This window comes from Elephantulus edwardii, unplaced genomic scaffold (genome assembly GCF_000299155.1).
Source record: "Elephantulus edwardii isolate Elephantulus edwardi_28Jun2011 unplaced genomic scaffold, EleEdw1.0 scaffold00126, whole genome shotgun sequence".
Lineage (NCBI taxonomy): Eukaryota > Metazoa > Chordata > Mammalia > Macroscelidea > Macroscelididae > Elephantulus > Elephantulus edwardii.
The window spans coordinates 4,500,982-4,507,450 of record NW_006399876.1 but is presented as its reverse complement, the minus strand read 5'-3'; positions in this window follow the sequence as shown (position 1 = coordinate 4,507,450).

Genomic DNA, 6,469 nt, shown 5'->3' with positions numbered 1-6,469 from the left:
ATATTTAATACTTTCGCTGATGCTTTGGAAATGTTTATGCCACAAAATTTGCTAATATATTGTAATCATGTCCCTTAGGAAGACCTGGGAAATTGTTTTTCAGCACTCAAGGTGTTTCCTCTTTTCTTTTGCCAAAATGACTGTCGCATGGAGCCAGTGCAGGGCTTTAGGCCCATGGAGGCAGGTGGCACATGCTGGCCTTGTGGCCACGCAGACTCGGGCCTGTCCTCCAAGGAGGCCCAACGGCTCCCAAACTGAGAGTCGAGGTACACAGCTAGCAAGGACGTCCCATACTTTTTCTGACCACTGTGAACCCCAATACTGACAAGCCTGGGATCTCTGCCCCACGTGGAGACCCCATCTTCACCCCTGCCCTCCTTCCTTACTGCCTCTCCTTGACCTGCCCTGTTGCCCAGGCAACAGCTCTTCACTCCCCCAGCCTGCCTGGCTGTAGCTCTTGGCCACAGTGCAGAGATCTGGGGGGTTCCTGGAGAGCTGAGGGGTGTCGAGGCCCCCACTGCAGTGAGCTGGCATCTGGTGGCGGCAGCGACCTCTGAACCGCAGGAGGCAGTGCCTTTTCTGTCGTCAACGGTCAGGAATGTCCTTCTTTCGAAGGACACACTGCCGTGTCTGCCAAAAGTCCCTTTAGGTGACCACAGCCTCCCGCTGACGCCTTGGCTGGACACAAGGAGAACGAGTTAGTGCTGGACCAAAGCCTCTCCTCTGGCTCCTCCTGGGTGCCCGAGCCCGGGAAGCCGATGGCTGACCAGTCACCATGCCGGCGAGGCAGGTGCATGACTTGGAACCCTCGGGGCTGTGCCTGGCCGAGACCGCGGCCAAACGCTCCCGCCAGTTCCTCCTCTCTGGGACTTTGTTGGGTTTTCTACGCAATTCATTATATTTCCGTTTCTGTAGTACACCTCATATAGGTATGATTTTTTTAAATTAAGTATTCAAAATAAACTCTTTGAGCCACTTGCGTAGCCATGCTGCTGTCTGTGGGTGAGTGCTCTGTCACCTCCAGGTCCCGTCCCCCATCTTGGCCGCACAGACCCAGCTGACCACATGTCCCCGTCCGCCGTGTGTACGCCCAGCTTGGCTGCCGTTTTTCCCCAACGTGCTTTCTGTAAGGTATTGGCCATCCGCCCACCTTACCCACAGGGCTCCGAGCAGAATAGAAGGTGCTGTTTGACTCTTCTCGGTGGCCATTCTCAAGTCCTGAGGAGGCTGACATATGACCAGAGATGTTGCTCTCACCGGCATGGCACCGAGGGGCAAGGGGCAAGCTCCCTCCTTAATCTGAGGGCCGCAGGGCACACGGATGGGCTGGCCACAGGTGCAGTGCCCACCAGCACTGAGCAGGCTCCGTGGGTCCTGACGACGAAGTGCTTCTCACACGGGCCACTTTGGACAGTGTACTCAGAGCGTCTGGCCAAGCTGCTACCCCCATCTCCAAGAGAAACAGCCGTGGGTGGGCTGGCGTCCTGCAGCTGCGGGCCTGTTGACAGGCCCCATGCGCCCTTGACCTGGCTGCAGCCATCGCATCCTCAGTCCTGTCTTGTCTTTGTTGGGCCCCCCGCCCCAGCTCCAACACTGCAAAGGGCCCTGGCCCCAGATGCCTGTCTTTGGGGCAGGAACATATGGGGACAGTCTGCAGTGCACCTGCTGCAGACTCTGTATTGACATTGACCCTGAGAGTGACACACCTGGTGGGATGGCCTCTAACAGACCTCCATGGCTCCCTCTAACCTTCCGGTGTGGTCTTTGGTGACAGGACACTGGGGAGCTGGGCATGGGACACAGATGGGGTGAAAAGGGGCCTTGGGCATGTCTGCTGTCAGCCCTGGATGGAGCTCCCTCTGTCCACCCCTCCAGCCTGGGGTGCAGCACGCTCGCAGCCCTTGTCCCCTGCAGCAATGTGCCATGTGGCCTCTTCACGAACATGTGACTTGCTCATGTGTGTCAGGAGCAGTGTTGACAACCCTGGTCCTTCTGAGGAGTTGGGACTGTCCCATGGGAGGTAGGCCAGGCCACAGGTGACCCTGGGTGGGGACAGACACACAGAAGTGGCCCGGCAGACACTGAGGACCACTGGCCACATTGGTGTGTCCTGTTCTGATGACCTGCGTGGCAGGGCTACTGGCGCTGCAGCCCACATGCCTTCCCCCACAACGTGGTCCAGCTCCTTAGAAGGGCCTATCTCTTAAGTGGTCAGCAGACGGCACCTCAGGCCCACACATCCCTTTGTGAGGGCCTGAGGTGCTGTCCACCGACCTCTGGGTGGCACAGGACAGGGCAGGGTTCAGATCTATTGTTCACAGGCCTGAGTTGGAGTGAATGGCACCAAACAACAACATGCAAAAACTAGACAATGAATGAGGAAGACCAAAGAAGAATCGACGTCTTTGAATTGTGGTGGTGAATACTGCTAGAAGAATGTACACACTTCCCTTTGGAAAAGTAGCCGAGTGCCCTTTAGAAGTGAGGGGGCACGACAGTCTCAGGTACTTTGGACAATCAGGAGGGCTCAGTCCTTGGAGAAGGACATGGTTCCTGGTAAAGTCAGTGAGAGAGACCCCTCGGGGAGGAGCTGACAGCGTGATGGCAGGGATGGGGCAGGCCCAGCCGTGTCCCACTCTGCTGTGTGGGTTACTGAGTCGGATCACACTCCACAGCACCTGACAGTGTTGTTTTACAGTTGAGTCAGAACTGACCTATAGCTGAGCCTCTAGTGGATTTTCAGAGGCGGTAAATCACATAGGAGGAGACTGCTCATCTTTCTCCTGTGGAGCAGCTGCTGGTGGATTTGAACCACATGCCTTTGGGCTTCCAGCACAGCTTCTTACCACTAGGCCAGCAGAGCTTCCTAACACAACGTGTTGTTAGCTGCCGTCGAGTCAAGTAGGACTCATAGTTTGCCTGTAAACAACAGATCTGAACCCTGTCCTCTCCTGTGCCGTCTTCACAGTCTCTGACGCATGAGAACCTGTTACTGCAGTCACTGTCAGTCCACCTGGTTGAGGGCTGTCCTCTCCTGCACTGTCCCTCCATCCTCCCAAGCATGACATCTCTCTGGAAAGACTGGTCCCTCCTTGCAACATGTCCAAATTAAGTAAGATGGACCTTCAGGATCCTTGCCTCCAAGGAGCAGCCTGGTGTCACCCTCTCCAGGACAAACCTGTTTGTTCTAGCAGTCCATGGTATATTTACTACTCTTCTCCAGCACCGCACCGCAACTCAAAGGCTTTATTTCTTCTATCAGCTCTAGTCATTGTCCAGCTTTCTGATACATAGCATGTAATTGCAAAGACCATGACCTGAATCAGGCACACCTGTCTCCAGACTGACATCATTGTTCTTCAGTACTCTGAAGATGTCCCTGACAGCAGACTTTCCCAGTGCTATTTGCCCTTTAATTTTTTGAGGAGTTTGAGCATTTTTTTTAACATGGAAAGATTGGACAGTTTTGCTGTCTTTCCACTGTTTTCCTGATGAGCAGCTCGGACTTATCAGTGCTGCTAGACATTGGTCTGATAATATGCACGTTACCAACATATGGAGCTCACGCAGTCCCCAAGATAGACCCACTATGGAACTACCAATTAGAAGAAGAGCTGGGGCTGCGGGTCGAGCTGGTGGGATTTCACACAGACCTGTCTCAGAGGGAATGCAAGATGTTTGGGTGATGCCTCTACACTGTTCTGAGTTAGAAATAACACAAGATAAAGAAAACCCTGCAGCATTTAGAAACAGACTGGAGGGAGGCATGCGGAAAGTGACAAGTTTGGGCCCTGGATCCCCCGAGGGGAGACGAGCGGTGAATTCCCTTCTCATCTATCAGTCTGTCCTGGAGATCAGGAGAAAACTTCAGGAAAAACCCTTCTAGGCCCTCGGAGAGTCTCAAGTGTACTTTTCGGCCACCACTTTTTCAGTGTTCAACAATACAGGCTTGGAGAGAGAAAAGGGCCAGCTGAAAGCCGAATAGCCTGGGGCTGGCTGTTGGTGTTATGTGCCTTCCGGTCGCCTGTAACTCACAGCGACCCTGTGTACAGGAGCCCTAAACCCTGCTCTGTCCTGTGCCAATCTCACTGTCTCCAACACCGCAGTGACTGAATCAATCCATCTCTTCGAAGGTCTTCCTCTCCTGTGCTGTCCCTCCACCCTCCCAAGCATGACGTCCCTCTCCAAGGACTGATCCAGCCTAGCTTCACCCTCTCCAGGACGAACTTGTTCTCCTAGCAGTCCATGGTATATTCAATACTCTTTTCCAGCACCACAGCTCAAAGACATCAACTCTCCTATCATCCCTAGTCATTGTCCAGCTTTCTGATGCATAGCAAGTAATTGCAAAGACCATGGCCTGTATCAGGCGCACCTTAGTCTCCAGACTTGTGTTGCTCTTCAGTACTTTGGAGAGGTCTCTGACACAGACTTTGTGGCTGGTATTATAGCAAATTAAAAACCTCTGTTCTTCCCTTCCAGCAGAGCTGCTCTCAAACCTCGACCAGAGGCCCTCGCTTCCACAGAGGCCTGGTCATGTCATTCGTGTCAGCAAGGGAGCAAATGGGTAGAAGGGAAATCTGCCACTTGCTTCCAGCATGGATCCTATAATCATCTGGCTCGAAAATGCCCCAAGTGTGCCTTGGAGGTGACGTGGGGTCTCAAAGGAGCTACACACACCAGCAGTGGTCAGGGCATGTTAAACTAGACCCAGGTGCATAGTATTCCTCTGTTGTTGGGGGCTCAGGAGTTGAGTGTAACTCGGGTGATCCTATGAAAAATCGATCTGAACACTGTCCTGTCTCAACAATTTCAGAACAAGATAGTGATCCTTTAGGGCAGGAAAGGAGAGGCCCTCAACCATCAGGCAGGGTTGTGTTCAGATGTCAGCAGGAAGTAGCCAGACAGATGTCAGTTTCCCTGCAGACACAGGGATGAATGTCTGGGGCAGGGGTGAGGGGGTGGAGTGAATAGTAAGGATAAGAATTGCTACCTGGTCTCTTTCTCACTCTAGAAGAGGCCTGCAGGCTGAGTCTAAGGAGAAACAGGAAAAGAATATAAAATAGCTTCAGCAACAGAGAATCAAGGCAACACGTTGTGATAATACATCTGGCAGGAGCCTCAAGGAGTTCTATCAGGAAATAATACCCTTCCTACAGGGAGCCAGGCTGTGACTAGTCCCCCACACAGGGTCACTTTATCCCCTGACACCATTACAGGAGGTTCGATTCCTCCCACCTTCCCAGGGAAAATAACCCTTTTCTTCTCTTCCTCTCTCCTTTCCCCTGTACTCTTTGCTCTCTCTCTCTCCTTTTTCTTTTCTCACTTTAACTACTTTTCATTCCCTACCTTTACCTTCTGCCAGCTATGTCTCCCTCTTATTGCCCTAATAAGCCTTTTTTCACCTAAATCCACCCACCTTGAGGGAACATACTAGTCCCCCTGAGTGGTGAAGACAAGCTAAGAACCATTATTCCTTCAGAGCGTGTTGGTGCTGATGTGACCTGTGCCCACTGACATAACAGTAAATTGGAGATTGTCCTAAACACCCAGTTAAAAGACTGTCAAGAGAAGGACTGCTTCCACTCCACGGGCTCCTTTACCTCCATGCCCGTGAGGGCCGGACAGTGGAGGAGGGAAAAGGCTTTATAGGAGAAAAGAAAGCAAAAAAAAAAAAAGGTGTAAGTGCACTGAAATGTAAACACAGGAAACTGTGGGACTGGAGAAGCCTGGCCATGTGAACCAAAAGGTTGGTGGTTTGAACCTGGTGATTTGCTGCCTTAAAGGTTACACCCGAGGAGCCACTGTGTTCTCTGACACTGGACTCTCTAGGCTTCAGTGTGATTTGCTGAAAAACAGGACTCCAGACAAAGCCCCTCACAGTACAAAACCCTAAGACGAGGCTTGAGGGAAAAGCAAACACAACTGGGAGAGGTGCTCAGAAATCGCAGAAAAGAAAGTGAAATCTACACGACCCTGTATTATCCGCAGTTACTGCGGTAAGTATTGCCCCGCAATGCAAAGGCACGCGGTTCAAATCCACGCGGTGCTCCGGCAGCATGGTGGGCAATCTCCCGTGCACTCTGCGAAATCCCGCTGCAGGGTCGTCTATGCGTCCACCGCACAGCAGCCCCCAGGTGTTCAGCGGGCCAGGCAGGTGTTGACAGGTGCTGCACGTGGTGAGGCTCCGCGCCTCCTGCACAGCCTCCTGGGCCCCCACCCCGCGTCTCCCGGCTGTGAGCGCTCCGAGCACCGACCAGCGGCGGCAGTTCCCCGGGCGGAGCCAGGCCAGCGGCGGCCGAATGAGCGTGCGGGGTGGGTGGGGCTTCACACCGCCGTCTGTGGGGATTGGCTGAGAGTTGGGCCCTGCGGCAGTTGGGCCAATCATGAGCTCCGAATTTCTTTACCTGTGATGATTGGTCCACGTCACGCGGACGTGTGTCCTCCCCTGGCTTGTCTTCGCCTGGGT